At 38.5% G+C, this 16730-nt stretch overlaps 1 protein-coding gene and 1 long non-coding RNA gene across 6 annotated transcripts in view; both read left to right on the plus strand.

Moving 5' to 3' along the window:
- The window catches only part of CTNNA3 (catenin alpha 3), a 1912303-nt gene that overhangs the window by 825851 nt on the left and 1069722 nt on the right, over nt 1-16730 (plus strand). The window lies entirely within an intron of this gene.
- LOC147343034 (uncharacterized) overlaps nt 1-16730 on the plus strand; it is a 67946-nt gene that overhangs the window by 2176 nt on the left and 49040 nt on the right. For all 3 annotated transcript variants that reach the window (XR_015156691.1, XR_015156689.1, XR_015156690.1), the window contains one exon: nt 1-16730. This exon is cut by the window's right edge and continues 49040 nt beyond it. This is a non-coding gene — a long non-coding RNA (uncharacterized LOC147343034).

Consider the following 16730-nt stretch of genomic DNA (forward strand, 5'->3'; position numbering starts at 1 on the left):
AAAGCAAGATGTATTCCTTCAGGCAACATGAGGCTACCTGAGCTGCCACATCTGTATTCCATAGCCCAGCATTTCTGGTGGCGAGCACCCAGTTCAGCCACAGAGCTGCGTTGGAGCCCAGAAGGCAGGACAGCCCCGTATCGCGCACACGCTCAGCTCACTTCTGCAGACTGTCATTCTGAAAGCTGCTCAGACTGTTGCTTTGGTTTCAGTGAATGCAGTCTTATGTAAAGCTGCCCCCAGTGGTGAAGAACATTATGGGCATGTGCAGAAATGTCTCTCTTTTATCTTGCAAATGAGCAGGCTCTCTGCTGGAAAATGAATGATTCTTTTGGGTGGCTCAATAGGAACTGAATGGTCACCGTAATCAATAACTAGCAACATTTTCTGTAATTTCCAAGTCTTGTTTTACAATTTGGCAACGTCTTTATTGTCTGCATCCACTTAATCGCTAAACATGTGCTGCCCAGAGTTTTTCTGGAGCTTGACATGAAGTTCACAGACCGAATGTCAATTTTTCTTAACCTCAACGTAGGCTTAGAACTGAAATTTATAAAATGAATTATTGAGCTTTTCACAGAGAAGCATTAACTGCCTGCCCATTTGACCTCTTGGAGTCACAATGATTATATTATACAAGATGTCTCAGGATGCTAGCTCACATACATTTTGAAACAGAGAGGATAACTAATGACATATAAAGTAATGTATCCAATAACCTTTCTGGTTTTCCCACAAAAGACATAATTGATTCAATTGTTTATGACTTGGTTTGTTGTTTTTGTTGCTGTCATTTTATCTTTTTTTTAGTTAGAAGAGAAATAAGCCATGTTTAGTGTGAGTACAAGAATCAAGAGAGCATTTGGTTCAGTTTGTTGATGCTGCTGGTATTTATTACACTAATATTTATTGAGCCATTTCTAAGATAGCGTTCCAATGGACTATCTTATTCTATCTGTAAACAATATCATGCTGTAGATTCCATTATACCCTTCATTTTAAAGATGAGGAGACTGAGTCTGGGAAAGGTACCTTGCTCAAGGTCATATGGTAAGTGGGAGGATTGAGATTCAGAGCCATATCTCTCTTATTCTTGAACCTCTAACCACTAGATGATCCTGTTTGAACAGCATTGTTATCTTCACTTTAAAATGGTCAAATGAAAATTAGCCTGATTAAGTCATTTTGGCAAAGAAGCTGTAATAAAATAAAATTCTTGATTTCTAGAACAGGTTTGCATAAACTTCTTTTATACGCATCTTCTAATAAGTATTCTAAAAACTAAAGAGGAAAGGCTTAGTTTAGTGATTAAGAGGATGAATTTTTGCACCTAGGTTCAAATCCTGACTATATTTTATCAGCTCTGTAACATTGACTATGTTTATCATCTTCTCTATGCATTAGTTTTATCTTCTACAAAATGGGTATCATAACAAAATTCCATTTAATAGAGAGTTTGAGAATTAAGTCATCTCCATATCTGTAGAGTATGAAGATGACATAATCTTAGACTAGTATGTGACACTTAATAAGCCTGTGTTAACTGTTATTTGAATAATATCAACTTTTCTATACTTGCTGATATTGCATGTTATTTAGTATTTAATAGTGACTGTGGTGACTGTCATTAACTCACAAAGAACTATTTCACTGAATATTTTTTATATTGTTTACAATTGGTTTCTGAGATGCTCTCAGTCTTACCTTCTTTGATGAGAAGTGTTCGTAAATCACCATCATCTCAACTTTATCTTTAAAATGAATATTTAAGGTAGACTGTAACTCATAATTAATGTTTGATTTTCTTCAACAGAGCAGAATATGGTAACATCTGCCCCACAGAGAAAACCATTTTGTTTAAAAAAAAATGGTAATTTAATTTTTCTTTTTAAGTTTTCCTTGCTAGTCTTTGTTAGGTGAATTGACTGGAAAATCATGGAAAGCTTTCATATTTTCAAAGGGAGAGGCTCGGTAACAGTTATGATAAATAAAAGGGGCCCCCTAGGTACAGTCAGATTTCTCATATAAGATGCCATTAATAGGACAGTACGTGCAGGCTGAGTCACTTCAGTGGTGTTTGACTCTTTGTGACTCTATGGCCTGTAGCCTGCCAGGATCCTCTGTCCACAGGATTCTCCAGGAGTGAGTTGCCATACCTTCCTCCAGGGCATCTTCCTGACCAAGAGATTGAATGTGTGTCTCTTACGTCTCCTGCATTGGCAAGCAGATTCTTTACCACTGGTGCCACTTGGGAAGTGTTTCCTCCCAAATTATTATGCTATGAATTTACATAAAGCCTCCAGAGAGCTTGTTAAAAAGGTAAATTTCCCAATCCCTCCCCCAAGATTTTGATTCAAGGAGACAGAAGAGGCTCCATTTATCAGCAGACTCTGATGGACAGCTAGGTTTAAGAAACACACTGTAAAGGGATAAATAAAAATAATAAATTTTCTCCTAGTAGGAAGAGAGGACATATAAAACTATGATATTGTGATATAAGTTCTGTGAGGACAGAAATAAAGTTTTATCTGCTTTGGTTTTCCTAAAAACTGCTGTAGCACTTGGCACATTTTAGATGCTCAATAAATATTTACTGAACAGACGCATTTTTATGAGGGTCAGAAGTACATTTGATGTAGGATAAACTGGTTATGTAATGCTAGTCTTGTATACATAGGATTGATCTCTGCAAAATTCCTCTGCCAGTGAGATTGGGTACAATTTTGGAGAAAGTGTTCTTTAAAAATGTGTGTGAAAAGGCAAGAAATTGGGAAGTGGAAATACTCAGATGGTCAGCATGTGATCTTCACTTTCTATGTAGACATCTCTTGTCTTTATAGTTAAACTGTACGGTTTTTGAGAATAGTAAATATAGGTTTGAATATTCCCTTTGGCATTTTACACCTTTTATCATCTAACATCCCAAATAGGGCGTGACAATTTGTATCTATTAAAAAAGACTAAAGAGAATACTATTTATAACTCCTTTATCATCCCTGTTGCTTGAAGGGCTCAGATTTTTCTCTTCACCATCCCTGCTTCTCTTTGGGAAGTAATCATTGCCATATCTGTTTTCCCAACAGCTGCAGAAGGCTGCTCTCGGGCGAATGGAGGCCCCAACAACTTTATGTTTTTATTCTTCTTTCATTCTATGACAGAAGCACAGTTGAGCCCACTGAGAATGTAGTTTGCTTACTTTGCTTTTCCTGGGATAAATCTTGGATCAATATGGTGAATAACATTTGCTGTGTGTTACACACCGTGCCATTAGCAGACATTTTTCTGGTATCTTGGTTTCTGATCTTGCTTTGCTCCATAGTTCTGACTTTACAGTCACCTTTTGGATCTCAAAGTTGATTTTTTCTCTTAATGCTGACTATTGATCTCTTCTTCAACAGCAATCAGTAGCCATTCTTGGACTGGGTCTAACCTCCAGGTTCTCTGGGTGCCTCCTACTTTCCCACTAATCCTTAAGCCAGTATTACCACCAGGTCTATCCTGGTTCATGGTAATGAAATGCTTGAAGAGGGAAGACCATCCATGAGGCTGGTAGAGAAATCCAAAAATGAAGTAGTGCAATGCTAACCCAGACTAAAAACTTGAGGCTACAGAAATCACTCCAAAGACATAGTCTCTCAAAAGAAAAATAAAACCTTATATTCAAAAAGATTTTAGTAATTTGCTGGTTATTTTTTAAAGTTTATTCTCCTTCTACTTGTTGACTACTGCAAGATGATCATTTCTTATTTGCCTTTCAAAATAAGCAAAATTATCCTACATTATGTATTTAGCAAATTCATTTGCATTTAAAACCATGTACAGAGCAAACTATAAACTACCTGACAAATTAAATTTCCCCAGTGAATCTAGGGCCTTAATGATTTATATACTTATGGAATATAGTGTCATGTATCTAAAGACTTTTTTATTGCACTTATAGTACTTCAAAAAGCTTAACATATTTTGTTTAAATTGGGCAAATAAATCCAATCTCAGTTATATAATGCCAGATTTCAGTCTAATATGAAACTGAATTGCCAAATATAAACTTAGAAAATCAATTTAAAGTGGATATTGTGCTTGTGCTGCTATGCTCAGTCATGTCTGACTCTTTGCAACCCCATGGACTGTAGCCCACCAGGCTCCTCTATCCATGAAATTTTCCCAGGCAAGAATACTGCAGTTGGTTGCTATTTTATCCCCCAGGAGATCTTTTCGACCCAGGGATCAGACCCATGTCTCTTGTGTCTTCTGCATTGGTAGGTTGGCATACCTGAGAAGCCCAAAGGGTATATACTGATGTCTTAACAATGGATTGGTCTCAGAGATTACATTTATTTAACAGTTTGGGTAACCACTATGTCCTAGACACTGTTCCAGACACTTAGAGTACATTAGTATACAAAGCAGATATCTAAGCTTACATTCTGAAGGAGTAAGATGAACAATAAAAATAAAATAAATAATAAAAGTAGTATATTACTGAGCTTCCCTGGTAGCTCAGTGGTAAAGAATCTACCTGCCAATGCAGGAGATACATGTTCAATCCCTGGGTTGGGAAGATCCCCTGGAGAAGGAAATGGCAATGCACTCCAGTATTCTTGCCTGGAAAATCCCAAGGACAGAGGAGGCTGGTGGGTTATAGTTCATGGGGTCTCAAAGAGTTGGACATGGTTTAGTGACTAAACAACAACAATTATAGAAAAAAGAAAAGTAAAAAAGACAGTGAAGATTAGAAGTGGAAGGGGTGAGGTGGATTTCAGGTAAAATAGGATGGTTAGGCCCACTAAGAAAGTGGCTTGAGCAAGCCTTGAAGAAGATGAGGTTTTTAACCTTATATATATATATGGGGAGTGGCCAGTGCAAAGGCACTCAGGTGGGAGCAGCTAGTGTGTTCAATGAATAGCAGAGGCTAATCAGTCTGGAGTGTAGAGAGCATGGGAGAAAGTAACTAGAGATGAAGTCAGAGAGGAAACAGACTGTAAGGGACGAGAGTAAGAGCAGGGAAGCCAGCAGGGAGGATATTATACCAATCAGGTGACAGACAATGGGGACTTGGACCAGGATGGTATTGTTACAGAGGGTGAGTGTGGTGTCTGGCTGCTTGCAGCCCAAAAGCCTATAAAGAGGCCAGATTGGTGGAAAGGAAATTTGCTTTATTTCAGATGCTGGCAACTGGATGGGAGAGTGGTGGACATCTGTCCAAAGGCCAACTCCCCCAACACATGCACAGTGACAAGCAAGGGGTGAGACCTTTTACAGGTGGATGAGGGGGAGCTACATGCAGAAACAGCACAGTTATCTCTAACAGTCGTCTTCAGATTGGTCATCACTGGTCTGACCAGCATCATTTTGGTTGTTTTTGGTTCAGTAATCTTCAGTTCCAGGGTCCATTTGTTCCCATTTCTTTGCGGCCAGTTCTTGGAATTGTGACAGCTCATGTCCTGGGTACAGTCTGGTCATCTTGTAGTTAACTTCTCTCCCTGGTGTTCTAGTATCTATCTATAAGATAGCTCACAGGATATGGCTTAGAATATTATCTATAGCCTTCGAGAAAGAACTGAAGTCCTCGACCATGCTTAATGACTACATTATTATTATTTAGTCTCCTTTGACTGTTTTTCTTTGTATTTGCATTTCTCACTTCTCTGATTAATTCTTTGACTAAAGTTTTCCACAGATAAAAGGCAGGCAGAGGGCATAGTAGCGGGGCAGGGACAATAGGATCCTGCTCTGATTCAGTATCAATGAAAGTGGTGAGGATTGGTTAGATTCTAGACTTGTGTTTAGGTAAAACCAATGGAGATTTCTAATGGATTAGAAATTGAGGTATGGAATAAATACAGAAATTAAAGATGCCTTTAGTTTTATGGGCTGAGCAATTGGAGGGATGGTAAAGCCGTCAACTGCTTCTATAGGTCAAGTTTGGGGAATAACATCAAGAGTTCAGCTCATTTGAATTATGTTCGAATTTGGCCCTCATTTTTTGTCAGACTTTAATTTTTGCAGCATGTTCTTGATATTAGGCCTCAAAACACCATGGTGTATTTTGCAATATTTTATAAAATGATTAGCAAAATTAGGCACTAAACAATAGCAACATGGATTTCTATTTAGATGTTCTAGACAGTGGCAACATCTTTGCAAATGGTCTTGGAGGGCATGGAACCAAAAGCTTTGATGAAAATTAAAAATTATATAAAGACCAGATATGATAACATTTGGACTTTAAGTTTTAGAAAATAAATTTGGTGAATCTGAAAGGTTTTTCTAAAATAATTTAGAGAATGACATATGCTTTTTATTGCATATGCCAGTTGACATTTGGAATTTGAAATTGATTCTGGCCAGTCTTCTTAGGGTCTCAGTTTGCTTGTCTACAAAATAGTACTCATAAAACCTGTGCTATGAATCTCTAAAGTTTTTATTTAGGATCAAGTTACATATTTACATGTAAATACATTGTAGACTATAAAGTGCTATAAAATATTTCTGAAATCTGAGTACCCATGAGAAAATTAATTTTTCTTTGAGTTTCATCTAGGTTCTCTGTTCATCAGCATACAGTGGAACAAACATGTGTCTAGGGTCACTAACATGATCAAGGGCTTTCCAGGTGGTCCTAGTGGTATAGAACTCATCTGCCAATGTGGGAGACATAAGAGACATGGGTTCAGTCCCTGGATGGGGAAGATCCCCTGGAGGAGGGCACGGCAACCCATTCCAGTATTCTTGCCTGGAGAATCCCCATGGACAGAGGAGCCTGGGGGGCTACAGCCCATATAGTCACCAAGAATTGGACATGACTAAAGCAACTTAGCACACACGTGACATGACCAAGGGCTGAGTCAGAATTTACCAGTATTATAAAATTTCGTCAGTATTCCCTTTCTACTATGATTTTTAATACCATATCCATTTAATATACAGCATACATCATTGACATTCTGTGTTCTAACTCATAAAGTGCTTTCACCAATAAGTGCATGTAATCTAAATGTTTCAAAGAGCTTCATATTTTTGACTTGGTCACTGTATCATGTAATAAGATGGTTAAAATGCTAACATAGATCCTTCCAGCTATGAAAATTTTATTTTCTTCATTTATAGTTGGTAGAATACTCATATGCATTTGTACATTTATAACTATATTCTGCTCATCCATTGAGGTATTAACATGTCTCTGAAGTATCCTTGGTTTCCATGTGCTTGCTTCAAGGGCTCCATTAAAAACCATGTCTGGTCATATATGGTGATGAGTGGATATCTCTGACTTAGATAAATAGATGAAGATATTTCCAGGTCTGACCATTAAAATAGTTTCTCAGTGTTTTTTGGAAAGAGGCAAATCAAGTGAATAAGACCTACAAGAGTATATAACACATCTGCCTATTCTTCACTTACAGATACCTTTATGCTACAGCATCAATCCATACTCTCAGGTTTTATTGCATTACTTACTGTTAGTTTGAACAGAAGTAGTGCTAAAGATAAAACCGAGGATAGAGACAAATAACAAATTCTTAGAGTGCAACAATTATTGGTTAACTTCTGAAGATGAAAGGCTACATGTGTATATTAGTCCCTCAGTCATGTTCGACTCTTTGTGACCTCATGGACTGCAGCCGCCAGGGTCCTCTGTCTATGGGATTCTCTAGGCAAGAACACTGGAGTGGGTAGCCATTCCCTTCTCCTGGGGATCTTTCCAACCCAGGAATCGAACCCTGGTCTCCTCCATTGCAGGCGGATTCTTTACCATCTGAGCCACCAGGGAAGACTTCTGAAGATAAAAAGACTACATGAATTTAAGGATACAATTGTTACTATTTTTTAGTGGATATTTCAAAACATACATAATATAGAGAGCATAGTATAATAAACATTAACAGTTATCAATATTTTATTAATGTTACATTATCCCCATCTCCCTTCATACATACCCACACGTTCACACTGTTCTGTTTTTCTTTCTGGAGTGTTTTAAAAAGCAAAGCTCAGAAATCATGTCATTTTACATATGTATATATATATATTTCAGTATGTAATTCTAACCAGTAAAGATTTTTAATTTAACCATCTAGTATTACTATACCTAACATATTTAACAGTAACTTCTTAAAGTTGGTTTGTGGTCAAGACCTAAGTAAAGCTCAAGTACTGCATTTTGTTTTCATGTTTCTTAAGTTGCTTTAATTTTTTAGTGTCATAGATTTATTAGGAGGTACCAGGTCATTTGGGCTGTGGCTTGTTCCATGTTTTATATTCAATTGATTGCTTTCCCTATGTCATTAAACTTGTAAGGAGTAAGTTTTAGTGGCATACATGTTGTCCACTCAAGTAATTTAAGTGGCATACATGTTAGTCCACTCAAGTAATTTAAGCAGGACATCCAGCCCCAAAGTGATACTTGGGATATTTATTCACTCTTGTTAGCAAATTTAACACTTAGGAATATATGAGGCTTAGAACTTGAAGGAAAATATGTATTTCTATTTTGTGGGAATTCAGTAATTGATAAAATCACAAATTTGATGAAAATTAATATTAAGGTATCATGAGTTTGAGTTGGTTTACCATTCATATTTACTAATATTTCTGTCCTCAACTTTTTACTGTAGTTGCCTTTTTGTTGATAGTTATGAAAAACAGATATTTGATCTTGTTCCTTGTTAAATAAAGCTGCTAATTTTTGCATTAATATTGGGATAGTCTTCTAAAGGAGGCTCAAAGAGAGCAGTCACCAAATTCAATTATAGTCATTTTTATTGAGAGAAATCAGTTTTCTAGCTTTTCATTTGGAACAAATTCCATGAAGGAACATGTGACACCAGAGCTACAGTGTAAAATTTATGTCATATATATATTCCCAAACTTCTTATAATTTCTCACAATAAAGCAAAGATGTTTTAGAGTAACTATAAAAGTCTCTGAACCAAATTTTCACCTTAATACTTGATGCTCTACTTTGCATGCATTTATGGCTGTGCTTTGAATATCAAGTCAATACTGTTTAAATGATACAATAATAAACGTTTTGCTATGTTTATGTTTGCTTTAGGTATATTCTGATGTATACTTTTTTTTTTTTTAAGAAAATGTAAAATATCATGTATGAAACGAGACGCCAGTCCAGGTTCAATGCATGATACCGGATGCTTGGGGCTAGTGCACTGGGACGACCCAGAGGGATGGTATGGGGAGGGAGGAGAGAGGAGGGTTCAGGATGGGGAGCACATGTATACCTGTGATGGATTCATTTTGATATTTGGCAAAACTAATACAATTATGTAAAGTTTAAAAATAAAATTAAATTAAATTAAAAAAAAAAAAAAAGAAAATGTTCTTAGTCCATGTGGGCTGCTCTAACAGAAAATGATAGATTGGTGGCTTATAAACAACAGAAATTTATTTCTCACGGTTCTGGAGGCTGGGAACTCTATGATCAAGAGGTGTTCAGATTCCATGTCTGGTGAGGGCCTGCCTCCTGGTCCACAGATTGCCATCTTCTCTCTGAAACTTCACATAGCTTAAGTGGCAAGGGCTCTTATGGACCTCTTTTAAAGGGGCACTAATCCCATTCAGAGCTTCCCAGGTGGCTCAGTGGTAAAGAATTCGCCTGCTAATGCAGGAGCCTCAGGAGTTGTAGTTTTGATCCTTGGGTCAGAAAGATACCTTGGAAAAGGAAATGGCAGCTTACTCCAGTATTCTTGCCCAGGAAATCCCATGGACAGAGAAGCCCGGAGGGCTGCAGTCCTTGGGGTCACAAGAGTCAAACAGGACTGAGCACACAAGCAGGAATCCCATTCACTTAATCACCTCCCAAAGGCTCCACCTCCAAATACCATCACTTTGGGGATTAGGTTTCAACTTGTGATTTGGTGGAGGTGGAACACAAACATACATTTTTGTACAATAGTAGATTTTCTATTGTACTTTTAAAGGATTATGTATAATATTTTCAACAGTTACACTAGTATATTTTAAAATTTGCCTTCCTGACAAATATATCAGCATTAAGAATTAAATCCCCAAGCCACCAGGTAGAGAAAGGTAATAGAAATCTGGATTTGGATAAAAAAACATATATTTCATTGGTCCTATTTTTGTTTCCGAAACAATGTCTAATTAAAAAAAATATTTGCTGGAGACCTAAGAGATTTTAAACATCTGATAGAAAAGAAATTCTGCAAAACAAAACAAAAACAAAAACAAAAAAAGAAATTCTGTGTAAGTTGACAGTGTAGTAGCAGAGAATAGGAGCTGTGGGTCTTTATATTACACGAATATATTACAGTCTATTTGGGGACTCTCTTGAACTAGGCTAGAGAACCCTTCTCTGTACTGTAAATGCTTCATCCTGATTGAAATGCACTTCCCTTAAGAGTGTGGGGAATGCTTAGGAATCTCCTGTGGCTTGCAGCAGAGCCCCCATGTGGCAAACTTGTGATTTAGGCAGAGGCTGACTGAGTCCCTGGAAGCAAATGCCATGCTTCTCACATAAAAATAACATTTCTTTATCTGGTGCTGAGGATGCAAGAGTGAGTAAGACCAAGCAATCATTTACCATCAGAGGACTTGTATTTTAGTTGATGAGATAGTACAATAGAAACATTATAGACACACATTGCAATGTCAGCTGGGCTTCCCAGGTGGCAGTAGTAACGAACCCACCTGTCAATGCAGGAGACATAAGAGACTTGGGTTCGATCCCTGGATGGGGAAGATCCCCTGGAGTAGGTCACGACAACCTGCTCCAGTGTTCTTGCCTGGAGAAACCCATGGACAGGGGAGCCTCGCAGGCTACTGTCCATAAGGTCGTTGAGTCAGATATGACTGAAGTGACTTAGCATACACACACACACACACACACAGAAGGCAACTCAGGTGACTCTGTGTCCCCTCAGATGTAATCTCCCTTTGAGATTTTCATTGATTACCGTCAACACCTTTACAGTGTTGCCGCTCCTCCTTGGACACTTTAGCCCGAGTAGACATAGTCTCTTTGGAACAGGTGGCACAGGTGAAAGGTTAGATAAGTTTTAAGAATTTTTTTTTTTTTAATTAAGAAATTTAGGAGGTAACACAATGGAAACAGCCATAGCAACATGACTCATACAGGGAGACTTACACAGAGTGGCTTTCTGAGAGCCAGTTTTCTGATTGGGGGTTGGTGTCAGGAATATTTGCTCCAACAGAGTCAAAGCCCGCTCAGGCCTCATCAGCCATATCTCATTTTTACACAATAAGTCCACTGTTCAAACAGGAGTTTCACACACGCAAGAAAAAGAGAAGCCTTTCCCCCAAGTACCTCCTTGCCTCTCCCTCAGTGATTTTCTTTCATCTCCAATACTTGGTCCTCAGGTACCTATGGTGACCCAATTCTTTCATATATTTTTTCCACTTATTGATGAATGAATTATATGGTAGTAGCTGATAAGGCTTATAGTATTAGCCTTCTCAGTATTTGCTGTGCTGTGCTTAGTCGCTCAGTCATGTCCAATTCTTTGTGACTTCCTGGACTGCAGCCCACCAGGCCCTTCTGTCCATGGGGATTCTCCAGGCACGAACCGGAGTGGGTTTCCATGCCCTCCATCAGGGAATCTTCCCAACCCAGGAATCAAACCCAGATCTCCCACATTTGCAGGCAGATTATTTACCATCTCATCCACCAGGGAAGCCCAAGAGTACTGAAATGTGTAGCCTGTCCTTTTCCAGGGGATCTTGCCGAAGGAGGAGTCAAACCGGGGTCTCTTGCATTGTGGGTGGATTCTTTATCAGCTGAGCTACCAGGGAAGCCCAGCCTTCCCAGTATACTTGAAATTTAATAGGTAGCTCTGAGAAATGGAACATATTAAAGTATCAGAGAACTGAATTTTATGTACATAGTTTGAAAAGCAAATATAAGAAGAGATTTGTATTAGAAGTACCCATACTTGCTTTTCTTTCTCAGCTTCTTCACCAATTCCTTTTTTATATTCAGTCACTTTATTTTAGCTATCATTTCCTTCTCATAGTATTTCTGAATTTTGTTGAGATTTCCATTTCTCGCTACTGTAACTGAAGATGCAGTATCATCTTCTCTCTTACTTTCTTAGTTCCTGTGTTAACCTAGTGTTCAATAAATGGACACTGTTTAACTTAGGATGACTAGGTAAGCAATGCCACTGTTGAATTAAATGGTATACTCGGTTGTGCTTCCATTTTCTTTCAACTTCTTATTTTTCTTAAAGTTAAGAATTGTCTCTATTCTCTCTCCCTTGAGACCCCCTAATTTGCTTAGTTTTGTCTGTTCCTAGAATTAGTTGTTTTTCCCAGTAGTTGAAAAGATTTGTCGAGTGCTTAGTTTTTCCAAATACCCATTTCAGATAATCCCTCTCCTCCGCAGCACTCCATTTTTCTCTTCCCCAGTATCTAGTCATAGCTGTTAACCCACCCCCCCTCTTCACCATTCTCCAACTGTGATATCCCCGTTCTTGGATCCTATGTATTCCTTGTCTCATTTTATTGAAACATATCCACTAGTAGATTCCTAAGAGGGAGCATGTGAAAAAAAAATCAAGTCTGAAATTTTTAAAAATTTATCTTTACTGATTAATAGGTTGGCTGCATACATAATTCATGTACATAATATTTATAATTGGAAACCACTTTCTCAGAATCTTTAAACCATTGCTCCACTGTCTTCTCACACCCACTCCTGCTGCTGAGAATCAGATGTTATTCAGATTCCCACTCCTTTGTGTATAGTCTATTGTTTACTCTGGAAGCTTTTATGGAACATTATTTTCCTTGCTATTTGAAAATTAACTAAGAATATATCTTTGGTCCTTTTTGCATCCATCATACTGGTATTCAGTGGGTCTATAAATCTGGAGACTTGTGTCCTTCAGGGCTGTAAAATTATGTCTTCTTTTTAAACTACCTCTCTACCCATTTTCTCTGTTCTCTGTTTTTCTCTCTCTCTGGAACTTTTATTGTGCAGATTTTGAACTTCTTGGATTGAAACTTTGGTTTTTCTTTCCTATTTCCCATCTCTTTATCTCTTTGTCTTTGTTTCATGTGATTTCTTCAGCTTTATGTTACAATATTTAATGTATGAGTTTATTAAAAATTTAGATTAGGTGTCAGCAAACGATGGCAGAATTAAATCCAGCAGTGATGCTACTGGGTCAGGGGTGTAAATAAAGTTCAGTTTCTGTAAATAAACACATTCATGTTCATTCATTTATAGATTGTCTATGGATGCTTTCACCCTGCAACGACAGAGTTTAGAGACTGTTAAGTCCTGAAAGCTTACAATATTTACTATGAGTCCCTTTATAGAAAAAGTTTGCTGGTCCTCCTCCCTCTTCTCCCAATTTAGGTGATCATATTTGTGATCATATTTGTTATCTCCAGGAGCTCTGTTTTGGTTCTCTTTTTTTCTCTTCTGAATATCATAATGTTTTATTCTATTTAACATATTTTATTTTCATAATGTTTTATTCTACATCTCTTCTCATCCTGAGGATATCACATGGAGTGTGTTAGTAGTATGCAGCTTGCTGCAATGCCACTGTCCTCTGAGGTAACTTAATCAGTTCATTTCAGTGTATTTCATGATGGAAGCTTTTCTCATATGTTAAGCTTCTTGTGTGTTCATTCAGACTAGTGAGTGAGGAAGGCACTGAAAACTGAGGGAAGGTCCCCTGTGTGCAGGCAAGCTTTTGGCTCCAGACTTTGTGGTAGTAGGATTTAATAGTTGAGCTTCCCTGGTGGCTCAGATGGTAAAGCGTTTGCCCGCAATGCGGGAGACCTGGGTTCGATCCCTGGGTCGGGAAGATCCCGTGGAGAAAGAAATAGCAACCCACTCCAGTACTCTTGCCTGGAAAATTCCATGGACTGAGGAACCTGATAGGCTATACAGTCCATGGGGTTGCAAAGAGTCGGACACGACTGGGCGACTTCACTTTCACTTTTGCCTTTTTCAGTGCTGCTGCTGCTGCTGCTAAGTCGCTTCAGTCATGTCCGACTCTGTGCGACCTCATAGATGGCAGCCCACCAGGCTCCCCCGTCCCTGGGATTCTCCAGGCAAGAACACCGGAGTGGGTTTCCATTTCCTTCTCCAATGCATGAAAGTGAAAAGTGAAAGTGAAGTCGCTCAGTCGAGTCCGACTCTGAAGGTCCAAATGAATGATTATACAGATTTGTTTCATTCACAGAAGACCCCCAACCTCCTTCACTATAGCTGCAGGTTCCCAGGGTTCTAGGACAAAGCAGAAAATTTTATATTTTTATTTATTACAACTACTTGAAAAATTTACACATTTTAAATATCTATAAATGTTTTTAATTTGCCTGAGCCCAACAATTTCTAGGGCTTCCCCGAATGGTTCAGTCCGTATAGATTCCGCCTGTAATGCAGGAGACACAGAAGGCTTGGGTTCAATCTCTGGGTCCGGAAGATGCTCTGGAAGAGGAAACTGGCAACTCACTCCAGTATTCTTGCCTGAGAGATTCCATGGACAGAGGAGCCTGACAGGCTACAGTCCAAAGTGTCACAAAGAGTCAGACATGACTGAGCAACTAAGCATGCACACAATGTTTCGTTAAAATAATGAGTTTATAATTTTATAATTAAATATAGATAATATCAATAGCATTTTATGTATGTTTTCTCAAGAAGCCAACTATAGTCTGAACTGAAATATAGATTTGTTTTCCCACTTTTTTTGATAAAAATTTTGATTTCAGTTATTATTATCCCTTACACTTTAGAATGACTTTGCAAATTGAAAACTATATCAGTTCAGTTCAGTCACTTAATCATGTCTGACTCTCTGTGACCCCATGGACTGCAGCATGCTAGGTCTCCCTGTCCATCACCAACTCCCAGAGTTTACACAAACTCATCTCCTTTGAGTAGGTGATGCCATCCAACCATCTCATCCTCTGTCATCCCCTTCTCCTTCTCCCTTCAATCTTTCCCAGCATCAGGGGCTTTTCAAATGAGTCAGCTGTTAGCATCAGGTGGCCAAAGTATTGGAGTTTCAGCTTCAACATCAGTCCTTCCAATGAACACCCAGGACTGATCTCCTTTAGGATGGACTGGTTGGATCTCCTTGCAGTCCAAGGGACTCTCAAGAGTCTTCTCCAACACCACAGTTCAAAAGTATCAATTCTTCGGTGCTCAGCTTTTTTTACAGTTCAACTCTCACGTCCATACATGACCACTGGAAAAACCATAGCCTTCACTAGATGGACCTTCATTGGCAGAGTAATGTCTCTGCTTTTTAATATGCTGTCTTTGTTGGTCATAACTTTTCTTCCAAGGAGTAAGTGTCTTTTTATTTCATGGCTGCAGTCACCATCTGCAGAGATTTTGGATCCCCCCAAAATAAATTCTACTACTGTTTCCACTATTTCTCCGTCTATTTGCCATGAAGTGGTGGGACCAGATGCCATGATCTTTGTTTTCTGAATGTTGAGTAAAGCCAACATTTTCACTCTCCTCTTTGCTTTCATCAAGAGGCTTTTTAGTTCCTCTTCACTTTCTGCTATAAGGGTGGTGTCATCTGCATATCTGAGGTTGTTGATATTTCTCCCAGCAATCTTGATTCCAACTTGTGCTTCCTCCAGCCCAGCATTTCTCATCATGTACTCTGCATATAAGTTAAATAAGCAGGGTGACAATATACAGCCTTGATGTACTCCTTTTCCTATTTGGAACCTGTCTGTTGTTCCATGTCCAGTTCTAAGTGTTGCTTCCTGACCTGCATACAGATTTCTCAAGAGGCAGGCTTTTCAAATTTATTTTTGTGACTTTAGCAGAAAAAAAATTAGAAGAACTTAAACAATATGTAGGTATATGGTTTTTGGGATGTGTATATATATATATATTTTTTTTTAATTTAAATTTATTTATTTTAATTAGAGGCTAATTACTTTACAATATTGTATTGGTTTTGCCATACATCAACATGAATCTACCACGGGTGTACACGTGTTCCCAGTCCTGAACACCCTTCCCACCTCCCTCCCCATACCATCCCTCTGGGTCATCTCAGTGCACCAGCCCCGAGCATCCTGTATCCTGCATTGAACCTGGACTGGTGATTTGTTTCTTATATGATATTTTTTTATTACTAAGAATTAGAGCTTTAAAAGTAAATATAATATTTCAACTGTGAAAGTCCCTTGGTCATGTCTGACTCTTTGTGACCCCATGGACTATATAGTCCATGGAATTCTCCAGACCAGATTACTGGAGTGGGAAGGCTTTCCCTTCTCCAGGGGATCTTCTCAACCCAGGGATTGAACCCAAGTATCCTGCGTTGTAGACAGATTACTTACCAGCTGAGCCACAAGGGAAATCTTGACATTAGCAGGTTGGTATAATCCCCAGACAGGGTTTCTGACATAAGCCATATGAGGTCACCTTGGAGCTTCAGATTAGGACCCAGCTCTTGGTTCACACTTGTACATCTCTTTCAATCAGTCACACACACAAGCACACCATAGAGTTATTGAAGTACAGCAGAAAATGTGCTTTCCAGGAGAACAAAGAACTATAGATCCAAGCGTCCTTACCTTGTCCTGAAGAATCCTGGATGAGCCCCCAAGATGAAAGGTTGCCACTATGAGCCATGAAAGATGCTGGGATTCTTGGCCTCCAGAGGAGAGGAATTTGATCCAGGGTCAGTGACGAGGCTTGACCACTCAGAGCTTTTGTGTAATAAAGTTTTATTAAA

The sequence above is a fragment of the Bos grunniens genome, chromosome 28, assembly GCF_055505025.1.
Source record: "Bos grunniens cultivar Pamir isolate PY7600 chromosome 28, Bosgru_T2T1.0, whole genome shotgun sequence".
Lineage (NCBI taxonomy): Eukaryota > Metazoa > Chordata > Mammalia > Artiodactyla > Bovidae > Bos > Bos grunniens.